General features: G+C 34.2%; 1 pseudogene; it reads right to left on the reverse strand.

The window, feature by feature from the left end:
• Nucleotides 1-14,403: 14,403 nt before the first annotated feature.
• Nucleotides 14,404-14,555, reverse strand: LOC113931578 (annotated as a pseudogene).
• Between the last annotated feature and the right edge of the window lie 2,588 nt (nucleotides 14,556-17,143).

The following is a 17,143-nucleotide window of genomic DNA, read 5'->3' on the forward strand; positions in this document are numbered from 1 at the left end:
ACAAATGAGCTAATCCATCTTAATGAGTTTTTAGAGGAAGAGAGGCTTTGGGAAGGCATTTTATTTAAATATTGAATACTTGCTATTTTTATTGAAATGCCTTTTTCTTTTCTGTTCCATAGGCATTTTAGATTCAAGAAGCATGTAATGTCCTGTTATTTTTGTATTTAGAAAATAAGAATTCTCTTCATGTTCTCTAGAACAACTTATTTATTTTCTTGCTGGTTCTTATAAAATACCTTTAATCATGGGATAAATGAGGTTTATACATTAAAATAATTATATCCCTATTCTTCCATATCTCTTATCCACCTATGCCTAAAGTCATGATTTGATATATTTATCCAATACTTTTAGATATGTGGTGCTGAATAGAACATTAGAGTACTACTCAATAAGTCATAAGTCCTGTTATTTATGAGTTTCTTGTTGAAGACAGACTACACTGGATATGAACATCCATTATTAGTATGTGAAAGGCAGTCTTTTACAGAAGTGTATTGTTATAGGAAACAGATGCTTAAAAAAGTAAAGAGATTTTGGTACCTATATATTTGTTGTTTTTGATGAAAGACGTTAGCCTCTTCCATAGCTATGAAAAACTATCTATCTAGGTTGGGAAAAGCTAGTAGGGAGGTCAATCAGTCAGTATCACTTAAATCCATGTTCCCAAGAGCCCCTAGAAACCAGGAATTCAAAGCATAAAGTCTATTATGGTTATTCTAAAAGTTTAGTCATATAATTTCAGTCATGTAACGTCTGGGCACTGTGAGAAAAGCTGCAGTGTTTGTGTTCTGGCCCAAGGCAGCCACCATTTCTGCATGAAATAAATAAAAACTGTTTTCCCTGCTAGAAAAGGAGGTGAAAGAGTACATCCAGGTGGGGATCATGACCTCTTTTCTTAGCTACATATGCATATATTGAGTCGATTACTTGATGTTGCCACTTGAATGGCTCAAAGACAATACCTCAAATTCAACATGCCCAAAATAGAATGCACAGAATCTTCTAAACATGTCCAAAATATGGTCCTCATCATGTTTTCTTTGTATTCTTCATATCACCATACATAAACCAAAAAGATAGAGTTACCCTTGATCCCTTCATCACCTTTACCTCCAAATCCAATCCATCACCAAATCCTGTTTACCAATTCCTAAATATTTCTTGAAACCACCCATTTGCTTCCTTCTCTAGTTAAATAAACCATTCATACTATTATAAAATTTCCCTTGTACTAAATAAAGTAACAACTTTCTGAAGGGATCCACTTTGAATCTTGCTTTCTTCGATCATTTTTAATAATCTAATCAACAAGAGAATGGATAAATAAACTGATATGTACAACAACAGGGGTGAAACATAAACACAAATATGTTATTTTGAGTGAGAGCATAACACACACACACACACACACACACACACAAAGCCCAATACAAATATATTATGCTGATTCGAAGAAGCTAATTTGAAGCTGGCATATTGCATGATTCCACTTATATGAAGTGCTAGAGTAGGTAAAACTAACCTGAGGTGATAGAAATCAGATCAGTCGTTGCTTCTGGGAGTTAAGGGTTGACTAGGAAGGGATACAAGGGAATTTTCATCATGATGAAAATGTTCTGTGACTTGATATGTTTTCATCAGAACCCTTAAGATATGAGCATCTCACCATGAGTAAATTATACCTCAATAAAAATTAATGCATATCTGATCACTTACCACCTTGCCCCCACACTCAAATTCAATGGTTTTTTATGTTATTAATATATAACTAAAATCTTTAATATTCCTTAAAATCTTTCACTCTTGCTTTCTTCTTCAACCTCTACTCCCACCATACTTCTTATATTCCAGTCATTCTGATCTTTTTTCCGTTTATCAAAATGTCTTTGTGTTTCCTGGCTCCAGGTCCTTGCATATCCTTTTATCTCTGCTTGGAATTCCCTCCTCCCCCTAGGTTTTGCTTAGTTAACTGATATTCACTCCTCACATTTCAGCTCAAGTATCACTTCTTCAGAGAAACCTTCCTTGACTTTCCTAACTAGGACAACCTCTTCTATTAAATGTTACCCAATGTTCCTCTACTTTATAACATTAGCATTCTTAGCATTGCAGGTTTTTGTTTAATATTAATTTTTTCACAAAGTCTGTCTTGATTTCTATATTGCGATCTTCATTCTGACAGTCTGTGTTTAGTTTTGTTACCATCTTGTCTTCAGAGTCCAACACAGTGCCTGGAACATAATAGGCACTCTATCTTTGTTTGGATGGATGGATTAATGAGCTTGAAGAATAAATTCCTAATCTCTGATATATTTGATAGGATAAATGAAACCTATAGTGAATGAAATAATCATAAATAAATAAATGATGAAAATCATCCTAAGGAGGTAGGGAGCTGAAATTGGTATCAAGATATTGTAGTGAGTTTGGTGTGACACAAAGGAGAAACTGGAGCAAAAATTCAACAGCACTGGAACTATGCCACAGATCTATGATTCATACTTTTGATGAGGCAGCAATGTTCCCCATGACAGAAACAATAACTAAAAAAAGAGAAAACTTGGGAAAAACAGACAACCAATTCGAAAAATAAGACTACATAGAAGTCATGGAGAAATCTGTTTGTCTTACTAGCTGAAATTCCATCATTAAACTTTTCTATCTATTAGATAGCCTGCCTCATAAGGCAGAGTACTATATCACAGATATTATTTAAGCATTGTCTGGATTGCTGTCTGTGAATTATATGACAGAACAGCTGCCTACACTAGATGGAAAATAGTACAAGATGAGTTTGCTTCTATATAAAAATTCCATGATTTTAAGACATGATGTTTTATCCTTCAGGCACTAATTAACTAGTGAGCACACAAAGTGAAAATACAAATAAGTGTATGATGAATGACCTAAAGAGATGAATGAAATACTCCAGGGCTTGTGAAAAGCAAAGCCTGGGAAGACCAAACAAAGCATTGTTATTGGAGAAGGTAGCATTTGAGCAAGGCCTTGAGAGTGGATAGGCAGAAAAGGAGAGATATTTTTGTTAAAGTGTATAGTCATGACAAATATGTGGTGGTGGGAATACGCACATTCAAGAAATAGTAATAGTATAGAATGGTTGAAGTATAGGGTATATACTGTGAGTTTCCTGAAAGATAAGCTTGGAAAATAGAACCATATTGATACAGATTTAAAATTTGGAAGAATTTTTAGAAATCTTCTAGTTCAAAACCATTCATTTTGTGTAAATAAACTGAGACCCCAAATCATTAATTTACTTGGTCAATACTCTCTCGCTATAATGTGGCTGAATATAGCCTTGAACCCAGGTCTTTTAAACCAATAGTTTTTATTATACTCTATTCTCCGCTATATCTCATTGCCAGACTTGGGCTGGCTATAAGAATCAGACAAAGACATTTGACATTTTATCTGATGCATATGGGGAGTTATGGAAAGATTTTGAGCAAGGAGTAAATAATATGAACTATCTTTTAGAAATATTTATATAATGGTTGGAGGAGAAACTTAGATTTAGAAGGGAAGCTGTGCTCATCATGACCTGCTATCAAAAACACATACTGTTAGAATTATACAGTAGGCAGCATTAAATGCAAGACTAGAGATCAGGAGGGTTGTTAGGTCTAGAGAAAGAGATCTGGGAGTCATCTAAATAAAAGTGATAAAAAGTTCAAGACATGGAATAAAAGGCCTTTAAAAAAGTATGCTAAATTAAAGGTAGAAAAGCTGATGTGCCTGGGTAGCTCAGTCAGTTAAGTGTCTGATTCTTGATCTCAGCTCAGGTCTTGATCTCAGGGTCCTGAGTTTAAGCTCCACTTTGGGTTCCATGCCCTACTTAAAAAAAAAAAAGGCAGAAAAGCCAAGGATAGACCCTTACGTAGTTTTCATATTTCTGTGTGGGAGGAAGAAACCAGTGATGGAGATAAAGTGTGGTTAAGGGAGAGAAAAGAGGAAAGAGAATAATTTGTTACACAAAGCCAAGTTTTTAAAAAAAGTGGACTTTTAGGAGTTTGTTCTATGGTGCAAAGAGTTGAAGGGAGATGAATGTTAGGTAAAGGCTGTTGATGAAATATTCACAAACACCTTTAAAAACGCTTCTGTATTCACAGAGTAATACTGTGACACAGGCAAAGAGAAAACCTTTCCTCTTTTCTGCTTCAATCGGACTTGAGTCTGTTTAAGTAGAGAATTGCTCAGCTGTCATGAGGGACCACCAGCTAACAACACAGGGTCCTGAGTATATCCAAAAGCCACTTTGGAAACTGTCATACCCAAAGCTTAGTGGCAGTTGCTGCATGTTTCACAAAAGAAAGTGTAAGTTTCATTTTATTGCATTGACTCTACCAGTCCCTATGTAAAGAGCAATTGAATGATATGCTGCTGTGAGATACTCTGACTTTATGGATTGGATTTCTCTGACAGCTATCTTACTCTTCACTCAATTGTTTGAATTGTCAGGGTATAGAATTTATACTCTACAAAGGCTCCCTTTGCTGTTTTCCTCTTTCTTTTCCATTTTGGCAATTTATTTTTATAAAAAAGATGAAGGCAGTACTGGCAATTAACAGTGTATTTGTGAATTACACTGTAATTCACAGTATGATTAAGAGAAGACTTAATGTGATCATGACTAATTCTTTTATTTTAAGCTTTCTTCCCACCCCTCTGAATCATTATATTTTATATACCCCTTAGGAAATATTTACATTTATTAAAGCTACATGATTATTATAATGGAAATAAAGTATCTTCCTTTTATACTATAGTGGATTCACTCCTAGATTGCTCCTTTAACTATCTCATCTAGATGAATCAAAATGCAACTTCTATACATCATACACTTTGACATTTTTTTTCAAATGGGGTTATATGTTTATAAATTTCCACCAAATCATCTATGAAATTGTATTTGTAAAATAGCTTTCTACAATAAGAGTGTGGATAATAGAGATAGAACAAAGTTGTGCAGCTTAGAATTACCTCTATGTTTTTTAGAATTAGGAGTTAATTTTCAAAAAAACACTTTATTACATTAACTATATTATTTAAAAATAATTTTGGAGTCATTAAATCACATGAATTCACAGGTATATGATTTAGCCCAGTTGGTTAATCAATGGCACTCATTAGTTGAAGTCTCTGTCCCTATATTAGCTTAAGGCAGTGGCTTTAATTAAGGTTGTTATTTGTTTGTTTTTGCCCTGCAAGGCACATTTACCAGTGTCTGGAAACAATTTTGGTTGTCACATCTGGGGGGTAAATGGGTGGTACTACTGGCATCTAGTGGGTAGAGGCCAGAGGTTCTGCAAATATCTTCCACAACAAAATTATCCACCCCAAAATGTCAATAGTGCTAAGGCTGAGAAACCTTGGTCAAAGCCCTGTGCTTCAGACAGAACCCTCATTCTTTTACTGTAGCCAATCTTTTCACAAATATATGGTATAACTTACTAAGAGGCCTGAAGATGTCAGTGCCAAAATCTCCTTGTAAATCTTTCCCCCTAAAGGAAGGAGTGGGGCTGTGGAGAGGAAATATTAGAAAACCTGGCACTTATGTTGAGCTCCCACCATATACCAGATACTCTATTAGGTGTTTTGCATATATTATTTAACTTAATCCTCACACAGAAGCCTTATGAGATAAGCCCTTTTTACAGACACTTAAAGTGAAGCTCAGAGAAATAAGAATACTTTCCAAGGTCATAGTGTGCATCAGTAGAATTGCAATTTTCCATACCACAGTGAATGTTCCTTCACTAAACTGGAAAGGCCATGGGAAAGAGTTAATACAGATAGTGCAGCAGTAATATAATATTCCTATATGAATGCCCTCTCATTATTATTCAATAAAAGTAGTGAAACACTGAGAACATTTTGCTTGCAAAAACTGATTCAAGAACATACCAAATTTTGTCCCATCTTTGGCAAAGAATAGAAACTAACAATCTTGCCTTTATAATAGAAAATTCATTGTTCAGTGAAAGCGAAGATATTTTCAAAGTACAATCTGCTTCATTTTACTAGATGTTAACAAATTGGATTATTTCTGTGGGTCTTTTCCTGTCTTAAGATGATACAGTCACCCAAATTTTCTTTATTCTCTATTACTTAAATACTAAATTGATATTTCATAAATAAGCCAATATTCAGGAATATGTACTAGAAGAGACACAGAGGGAGAAACACAGACAGAAAGAGAAAATATGTATGTGTCTAAGAGAGTGCCTTTAGGATAATTTAGTACCAAGATATGGCTGTATCAAACATGTTATAGTGAAAATTAACTTACTCTACAATGTTTTTGAAATAATGTTCAGAACCAATCTACATTATGAGGCCAGCTTAATTAAAATTCCTATATCCTACTACCTTGGAGACTGGTAACAAGAAAAACAAAAACCTAGTAGGTGAAATAGTTTTTGCTATAATATGTCTAGATACCTAGCATTTAACAGGTATGCACATGACAACAGAAATGCATCCCATATTTAATACATTTTTGTCTGAAAATGTATAAACACTGTTCTTATGATAAATATTTCATTAAATTGATTTGCTAACTATTGTATGGGAGAATGGGCTTATTCATGACCCTGCTCTGAGCTGACAAGAGAAGGAAACATTTTTTCTGCCTCTTTCAAAGATTCTACTCATATTTCTAAGATTAGTGACTGTTTTGATGAATAGAAATATTTTACCAGACTTATAACTTTATGACCCATACCCTGGCCTTAATTTTTAAAACAAATTGTATACCTCTTACAGCATAATTAGAAAATGCTTAAATTGGAAGCCTCCGACTGAAAAGTGGAGTGATTGAGGTGAGAGTATGTGTATAGTAGAACATTATTTTCTCTATATATAGTTGCAGAGAACAAAACAGAGATGTAAGGTGATAGTTTTTCTCTAATTCTTTATATGGGGACATTTGCAAAGAAGACATTGGGGGATATTTTTGGCAGCATGTTGTTATATTACACATTTTAAATCCACCAGAGATTCATATATGAGAAGTTTTAATCCCTAGAATGCTTTTAACCAAAATGCTCTAAGAAACAAAGCACCCTTCATTGCAGAATGTTAGTAAGGTCAAAGAGAGGAATATTTGTGTAATGCTGGCACTTTAGGTCTATTTTTTTTTGAAGATTTTATTTATTTAGGGGCGCCTGGGTGGCTCAGTTGGTTAAGCATCTGCCTTCGGCTCAGGTCATGATCTCAGGGGCCTGGGATCGAGCCCTGCATCAGGCTCTCTGCTCAACGGGGAATCTGTTTCTCCCTCTCACTCTCCCTCCGTGCTCTCTCTCTAGAGAGAGAGTACAAGCAGGGGAAGTGGCGGACAGAGGGAGAAGCAGGTTCCCTGCTGAGCAAGGAGCCTGATGCTTGACTCTATCCCAGGACCCTGGGATCATGACCTGAGCAGAAGGCAGATGCTTAAAGTGTCCCAACTGGCACTCTGGTTCTTGAAGTGATTTTTTTTTTTTTTTTATCTAGCTCTAAATTCACGCTACAATAAAAGAAAAATAAAAACATTGGAATTGGAATGGAAGAGATTGCTTAGCGACTACTGTTTATATTTTAAAATTAGAGAGAGGAAAATCAACTCTTTATCACTGAAATACTCTGAAGTCAAACAAAATATCAAAAATTTGAGTTCAATTTTAAAAAAGGGACAAAAAATCTGTAGATTCAGGAATAATGTTATTTCACAGTCTTGTGAATCATTGCACTAATGCTTCTTTATAGTCAGAAGGTTGGCCATTTTAATGCAAAGCCCCGTCGGGATCTTGCTTAAATCCTTTATAGTCTTTTTCCCATTTGCACCTAGTTTTACAGTTTTAAATCCACTAAATATATTGGCGACTTGGATTTGAAATGCAATAGAACTACTCTAAATGTTATTGGAATGAAATTTCATTAAAAGTAGGTTAATACCTACTTTTGTATTCTTTGGTATTCTTTGGTATTCTTCACATTGACCTCTAAAATCTAGGTAAGTTTTAGTGAAAGGAAGTTGGAAAAAAATTGACTTATCCCAAATATTTACAAGATGAAAAAAATTATCATGAAATTTGCTGATGCAAAAATACAGAAATGTCTTTACATTTTGTATTAATTTTATTTCCTCCTACTTTCCAGTTTGTCTCTATTGCTCTCAAGAGACCCATCTTTAAGTAAGGCTACACTGTGTCTGTAGAGTAATCTACAGCAGGCTGACAGCCTATTGAGGATATCCTACACAGTGAATATTTATGACACCTCTGATTATTTAAAAATGTATTAACTTTTAACTTTTATTATGATCTATGAAATATAGGCTATGTATGTGCATATGGAAGGTGTGGGCATATACATGTCCTTGTATATCATGTCACTTGACTTGGTATGGAAACAGAAACTTTCATCTTTATTAGGAACAGTGCAGTAGATTACTTCTTGAAGTTTACCAATAGTGTCTTTATGGAATGGAAATTATCATCCAAATGACTAAAACTGCCACAGAAATGATGTAAGCTATTTATTATGCATTTGACAGTTTAATTATAAAGATGAGGATGACAATGTTAACTCAACTTGTCAATTTAAAATACATGTATTAAGCAAATAGCATATAATTAAAATTTGAAAAAGAAAAGACAGTTACTGACCATTAACAGTAATCAAAACAGGTAGGAAGTTAAGTGTTATACTCTACAAAATTGGATTAATTTTTGAATACCCTTTCTGATATTCAGTGTTCAAAAACCTGCTCAAGCAAAAATAGGCACAAACAGAATTCCTAAGGTCAAAATGCATAATATGCATACAGAACACTTGGCTAATAAGGAGAATTGAGTGTGCAAAGGACTTGAACATAAGGATTCAAATGATCTTTTTTTTTTTAAAGATTTTATTTATTTGACAGAGAGAGACACAGCGAGAGAGGGAACACAAGCAGAGGGAGTGGGAGAGGGAGAAGCAGGCCTCCCGCGGAGCAGGGAGCCCGATGCAGGGCTCGATCCCAGGACCCTGGGATCACGACCTGAGCCGAAAGCAGATGCTTAATGACTGAGCCACCCAGGCACCCCTCAAATGATCTTTTAACAAGTGGCTTAGAACATAATTATATGTGACCAGTCGGAAAACTTGAGTTGCTCATGTTACCATAAAAATATTAGAATATAAGCATTTGAAAGTGTTTTTTTTTCCAGATGAGACTACTCTCAAAAGTCTGAATTCCCACAGATCAAATTCACATCAAAGGAAATAAAGGTGTTTAAAGAAGCAGGTCTGTAGTCCCTCTGGCAGCATAATTCTGTGACAAAGAGTGCAACAATTCCAGCAACATCCGGACAGCAGCACAGAGTCCCAATCTGCCTGATGGTCTTAATGACCTGTCAGTTCCTGGTGCTGCAAAGTTATCACACATTTTGGCACGTAGCTTTAGCAAGGCCCATCCAGGCTGGTTGTGTGACCACGAGGTTGAGTCTCTGCTTTCTGGACTAAGGGAAATAAAATCTAAAACTGCAGAGAAGAATATGTGCCTTATTTAAAAAGAAATATTTTAAGCCAATTCTGTTTTTGACTAGTTTGAGAAATTATCGCATGATTGCCTTTGAAGCAGAGCATTTCAGGATTCTTGTAAGCAGGCTGGATATTAAAGTATTCAGTGCTTTTCTCTTTATGGTTGTAAGTGCACTGAGACATAATTCTCCATGGTTTGACACAGATGTGTATTTTGTAATGATAATGGTCAATCTTTGCTAAGATAGAGAATGTTGCCTGAAATACTGATGAACCACCTTAATTGATTCTCTCTCTTAATTAGATTGTGGAATAAGTTGTGGAGTGTAGGTGGGGGAGAAAAGAAGCCACAAACTAGATACTGAAAATGAAGTATGTGTTTTTGAAAACGTGATGTGTTTGGTTACCATTACAACATCAAGGAAACCTTAATGCTGAAGGTACTTGGCTAAAATAGGTAAAATTGACAGACATGTTTTATCAATAGATTTTTGGTTTTGTGGTTGTTTTTTCCACAGAACCCAGGAAATGGACATAAGTGTGTAAATTTTAATAATAATCTATGTCTTTCCTAAGTTCAGGCAAGCACTAGAATATATAAGGCCCAAATCAATGCTACCATGCCCCTAAAAGCATGAGTGAACCACTCTAATAATTTAGACCCCTGATCTGCTTTCATCTGAATAATCTAAAAATTGAGCTCCTCTTCCTCCAAACACTTGGCAGAAAAACTTGAAACATACACACACACACACACACACACACACACACACACACACACACACGTATGTATATATGTATATAACATGCCTGCTATAAAGGACCAGCACTTGCAGCTGACCCTTAGAGGATATGGAGATCTCTCCACTTCCAGATAAGGAGAGTTTCAAATAAAAATTGTATTTCCTGCAGTTAGGTAGGGGCCTCTTTGGATTATAGCTATAACCATTCATTCCCTTTTCCCTTTTCTGGTTGTAAGCAGACTTCCTGGATACTGAATATATTCTCAGATATTTTACACCCATGCCTCACTGAAGATGTCAATTTAGAAAAAAGTGCTTGGAGTATGGGAACCATGTTTTACCCCTCTTCGAGTATTCCTATGACCTTATATTTTATATTATTGAGTGCTTAATATTTGTGGATAGAGTGAACAACATGTATTGAATATTGATGAGCCCCTAGTAATAACCAGATACTATGCTAGAAACTGGGAAGAGATTGGTAAACACATAAGATCCCAGCTTTGAAAAAGATTTATATTATGGGGGGGCAGACATTAACTAGTAACTCTTTATGATAAGTGAAATGAAGAAGGCAAAATAGGATGATGTAATTAAGAATGGCTGTGCCAGAAAGTGGGGAGTAATTTTAGAAAGGTCTCCTTAAATAGGTGATGTTTGAACTAAGATCAATTTTTCTAATATGTGGCATTCTTCTGACTTGCATTTTGATATTGTCCTTATAATTGAATTTTTAAGTAAAAACACATTTGCCTCTTTTTTTTTTTCTTTAGCTGGAACATTAATTGTGGTCTGCAATTTTTCTTTAGTTTGAATAAGAAATACACTAATCTACACTTTCTGGTGATTTGGAGAAGTTGAAAAAATACAAAAAAAAAAAAGAAAAATGATCACATTATTAAGGTAAGCAAACTTACATGAAGTACTTCTTAAGAATAATAGTGCTAAATTTCTAGAAGAACATAAAGTTTATTAATTCTTGTTAATAAAGCATAGATTTGATACACTTAAGAAAAGTCAAAAGTGGAGATATCTTAAGAGATTTATAGGACACCATTAAAAGTTGCCAGTATATGCATTACAAGATTCCCAGAAGAAAATAGGAGAAAGAAACAGAAAATATCAAGTCACAAGGGAAGAGAGCTAGAAAAAAAGGAACAGATGAATTACAAAATAGCTAGAAAACTATTTTAAAATTGGCAATAAGTCTTAGAGGAAAAGCTGTCAGTTTTTCCCCATTGCATATGATGTTAGCTGTAGGTTTTTCATACATGACCTTTATTATGTTGAGGTATGTTCCCTCTAAACCTACTTTGTTGAGAGTTTTAAACTACATTAAAAAAAATGCTTGGTTCAAGGCATGAATGAAGGTTCATGACAGGTTTTATTTTATTTGAACAAGTTTTCTGCCTTTAATCACATCCCTACAACACTTGATGTATGCCAATAAAATATATTTAATGATCTTTCTGAAGGTTCTATAACCAGACAGTACTATTTATCTCTTTCTAGAGCTCTGGGAAACTTTTTTGACTTAGAATGTGCAGCCAGCTTGGATTTGTTTCAGGAAGTTGCTAAATTTTACATTAAAATTATTATCTTCTAATAACCTTGAAAATTCTTTTAAGTTCTAAAATAGTAATAACACTTTCTTGATTAAAATCCATCAGTGAGGGTGCCTGGGTGGCTTTGTTGGTTAAGCGTCTACCTTCGGCTCAAGTCATGATCCCAGGGTCCTGGGATTGAGCCCTGCATCGGGCTCCCTGCTCGGAGGGGAGCCTGCTTCTCCCTCTCCCTCTGCCTGCAGCTCCCCTTGCTTGTGTTGTCTCTCTCTCTGTCAAATGAATAAATGAAATCTTTAAACAAAATAAATAAAATAAAATAAAATAAAATCTATCAATGAAGTGGCGCCTGGGTGACTCAGTTGGTTGAGTGACTGACTCTTGATTTTGGCTCAGGTTGTGATCTTAGGGTCCCGGAATCAAGCCCCACATTGGTCTCTGTGTTCAGTGGGGAGTCTGCTCAAGGATTCTCTCTCTCCCTCTCCCTCTACCCCTCCCCTCAATCACGTGCTCTGTTTCTAAAATAAATGAATAAAACTTTTTTAAAAAAAACCATCAATGACATCCCTGCCGCGTTCCAAAAAAAAAAGAAGAAGATAGCAGGAGGGGAAGAATGAAGGGGAGTAAGTCAGAGAGGGAGACGAACCATGAGAGACGATGGACTCTGAAAAACAAACTGAGGGTTCTAGAGGGGAGGAGGGTAGGGGGATGGGTTAGCCTGGTGATGGGTATTAAAGAGGGCACATTCTGCATGGAGCACTGGGTGTTATGCACAAACAATGAATCATGGAACACTACATCAAAAACTAATGATATAATATATGGTGATTAACATAACAATAAAAATAAAAAAAATCCATCAATGAATTCTGTCATTAAAATTAAATCTTAAATCCTTACTGTGGTTTATAAGATTCTACAAATTATGGTAACTTTCTTCCTCTCTGACCTTATGTTGTCCATCTCTCACACTCATTTACTTTATTAGAGCCACCATGGCATGCTTTCTGCTCCTTGAACAGGCTAAGCTCTTCCCTGCTTCACTGTATTTGCACATGGTACTTTTCAATTTCAATACCAATGTCATCTACTACCTTTCTGCAAAGTTGTGTACCCACAGTCACCCTCTATCAAATTGGGATATTTTAATTTCTTATTAATGTTTGCCAGTATATGACAATATATCTTATATTTGTTTGTATGCTGTATATTGTTTGCATTCTTCTAGATATAAGTATTATGGGGTAAGAACTTTGTCTTTCTTTATTGACATGGTATCCTTTGTACCCAGAGCAGTGTCTGGCATATAGTAGGCACTCAACAAATATTTCTTGGATGAATGCAAAGGCAAACAAGTTTGTTGCTCTGGATCAGTGCGTTGCTACACCACCAAATTTCATTTGTCTTCAAAATGATAAAGCCTATACAGTTGTTTTTTCACTTTTAATTTCACGAAAATCTGCCATGAGAAATCAACTGTGGGAGCCCAGGTCTGTAAGCTTCCTTTATAATATCAGAATTATATTGAAAATAGGTTTTAAGATAGATAGCTATACCAATTCAGGTAGTCTTGATTTTTTTTTTTCTTTTTCAATTTTTTACTTAAATTCTAGTTAGTTAACATATAGTGTAATATTGGTTTCAGGAGTAGAATTTAGTGATTCATCACTTACATGTGACACCCAGTGCTCAACACAAGTGCCTTCCTTAATACCCCTCACCTATTTAGCCCATCCCCCACCCACCTCCCGTCCATCAACCCTCAGTTTGTTCTCTATAGTTAAGAGTCTCTTATGGTTTCCTTCCCTCTCTTCTTTTCCCTTCCCCTATGTTCATTTGTTTTTTTTTCTCTTGATTCATTTCCTTGTGAAAGTAGCATTTTCAGCATTGCATTTGCTTATTGCTTGGTTGCCTCAATGGCATTAATTCAGCAAGTATTTATGTGTCAAATATTTTCTTAGATCTGTGATGCAGAGAAATACTTTTTACTCTTGAAGATCTCACAGTCTAGTGTAACTAAGACTAGTGCAAAATAACATTTTATTACCACAGTATTATAGGTTATATGACACTTTCCTAACTACAATCTCCAAATAACATGAGTTCTTTTTAATACAGTGGGAAATTAGTACTGTACTATATCTGGAGAATCACTGCCTGATATTTAAAATTCACCTCTGCCCCTTGCTAGCTATGACCTTGGCACATTGCTGAACTTCCATGTGTTGTATTTTTCTCATTTATAAAATTGGGGACAAAGAAAATGTTAGTTGAAAAAACTGGGGACAATAACAGTACCTACCCCATAAGATTTTTGTGAGGTAATTTAATGAGATAATCCATGTAAAACATTTAAATTAGCACAGTACCTAACACATAATATGTTCTTAGTAGATGATGATGATGATGATGATGATGATGAAAATGGCTAAAATGGTTGCTATTTTAGAAGTTCTGTTATCCCAGCAGCCTGATTCATTTGAATGGGGAAAAAGTTTCAAGAGTTAGGTTTAAAGACTTCAGTATGTTAATTCAGCTTGTAAACCAGTAAACTGCTATAGAGGCACAGTTAAATTTCATCTTATTTATTTCTTAAAGTTTTATCAGCTAAGTGTAACTATACCTATGTTACACTTGATTAAATTGAGGCTCAAAGAGATGATAGCAATAATCGCGCCTCGGATAAACCTCATTGGCTACGATACTGCCACTGCGCAAAGCTCAAAGAGATGATAGAGCTTAACCAAAGTCACACAGGTAGTTAAGTGGTAGAATCTGAATTTCAACTCAGATCTGTCTAAATCTTAACAGTGTTCTTCCCATTTTAAATAACTGCCTTAATGGCAGAGAATATGAAAACAGAAAACTAGCATAATGCAGAACAAAATATTGTATGTATCATAAAAATGTATAAATGAAGCATTATATTATGAGGATTCAAATGAGCATATTGTGGGCCACTCATTAATTTCATCCGTATTTATTATACACTATTTCCTAAGCACTATGCTAGGGACAAAATGCAAAACCAATATACTATGCTTTAGATTTTAATATTGTGTATTTAGTTTTGAGTTATTTAAAAACATTTTGATGTGGTGGTGGTGGTGGTGTTTGTGTGTGTGTGTTAAGCTTGATTAAAAGGACAGAGGTTGTAGTTTGATATATATGATATATATGATTATATATATGATTTTACACACTCACACATGCACACACACACACACACACACACAACACACACACTTTTTAAACAAAAATATACCAAGAAAAATATTTTCTCATCCTGAAGACTATTGACTATTGGCTGTGATCAGGAGGGGAAAATATTAAATGTAGGGGAGAATCAGTGAGATATCTATTGAAAGTGTTTATTCTGGAAATAAACCATGAAAAGAGAAATGGCCATTTTATCTAAGAAACATTTTAGAAAAATCTCTACATTTGCCTTAAGCAAAGAAAACAATCACGAGTGGTGTAGAGACTCCTTTTGGAAGCTGTGATAGAGACTTCTGTATGACAAAGTAGTGCATAAGTGGCTTATTATTTTTCAAAACTACAAATTTATGAACCTCAGCAGAATCAAATATATTTAATGACTGTTTAACATTCTTAAATGGTTAGCTAATCTCTGTGTACCACATACTTGGAACCATAGCCCTGTTCTTTCTGACACATCACTCAATCAATATAATTTATAGGACAAAAGCAGCAACTGGCAGCTACTGTAGTTAGAGTGCTGTAGTGAGAACATGGATATTTCAGATGGAAATCTTTTAAAAAGGGGACTTTTAAAATTTGATCTCAAATCTGACTTTGTTTGAAACTTACAAATCTTATTAAAAAAATAAAAAATGGTGAAGTCTTTCACTTAACTACAGAACATTTTAAGTACGATGTTGAATTTCTTCTTATTCATTTCCTAGTTACATGCATTTTAATTATCTCTCTAATGAAAAATAGACCCTCTCTTTTTAGTTTTGCATTTTAACTTCTTGTCAATTCATGAATATATATAAGGAGAAGACTATTTTCATATCAACACTCCCCTCTCTCAGCAATCTTTTCATCATTGGAGAGAATTCTATGATGTTTCTAATCACATTTTCCAGAAACAAAACTGCATCAGGAAATGTGAATTCCCAAAATTTCATTAGGAAAACAATGTTATTTCATTTTTTTAATCTTTTGATGTACACAATAGTATATTTGATACAAATAATAATTTTACTATGATGATCTCTCTACTAACAGAACATATTGCATTAACAAAATTCCATTGATTATCATTTTTAGTGAGAATTATTAGGGAAGACCTATTCTATAATATCTGATTATTGTATAATAACCTATCATTTAGAAAGTGGGTATAATGATTTTGATTATATATCTTAAATTTGTTAATAATCTATCATTTTTATTAAAAATATAGTATTACATCGAAATGTCAAGTATTTTAAATTTACATATATTAACTTAAAATGATACTTTTCATTATTGTACATTTTGCAATTATATGTATTTTCTACATAGCTGCAATTATACTAAATACATCATTGCTTGTTTTCCTTTCATTTTTAATATTACATCATGAATAGTGTTCAGTGTTTTTACAGTTTTTAAAAATTATTATAATTTTAATGCATGTTTAGTTGCTTATAATGCTCAATGCAATAATTTATTAAGCTGTTTTCTTAAATTTAGTAATATAGGTTGCATCATAATTTTTACTAATTTAAATAACACTACAGAGGATTTTGATGCCTCTTTTTTTTGCTTTTAATATTTTTTTCTCTTTTGAGAAGAAACAACAGTGACTTGATAAATCTTTCATCTATAAGAGATTATGTTTAAATACATCTAAAAACTACAAAACATCTAATTAGCAAAATAGCAGGCAATACACTCAAGAGTTTAAATTTTATAAAATGTGTCTCACTTTGTCCTTTTACCAGCATTCTTCCTTTTAACCCTCTCTGGAAGTATCTGAAATTATAGACTATATATCTTATACAAAGATTTTCTATTTAAAACATTCAAAATTATTTTTTGTTTTTAAAGCAGAGTTCATATATAAACACAGTACACAGTACAGACTTCTATAGCAACAAACTCCCCCTCCCCCAAATAATTTACCAGCAGAGCTAATGCTTCACAAATTTACTTCCTTCGCATTCTGTAACAAGTAAACTTGATTCCTTTTTGTTGCCTCCTCTCTCTGTCTCCAAGTTGGGGGAAATGTCATCATTTATGAAGGGATTTCCTTTCTTTTTCATTTTCATTTGTTTCATCAACTCAGTTAACATTGGG

The sequence above is a fragment of the Zalophus californianus genome, chromosome X, assembly GCF_009762305.2.
Source record: "Zalophus californianus isolate mZalCal1 chromosome X, mZalCal1.pri.v2, whole genome shotgun sequence".
Lineage (NCBI taxonomy): Eukaryota > Metazoa > Chordata > Mammalia > Carnivora > Otariidae > Zalophus > Zalophus californianus.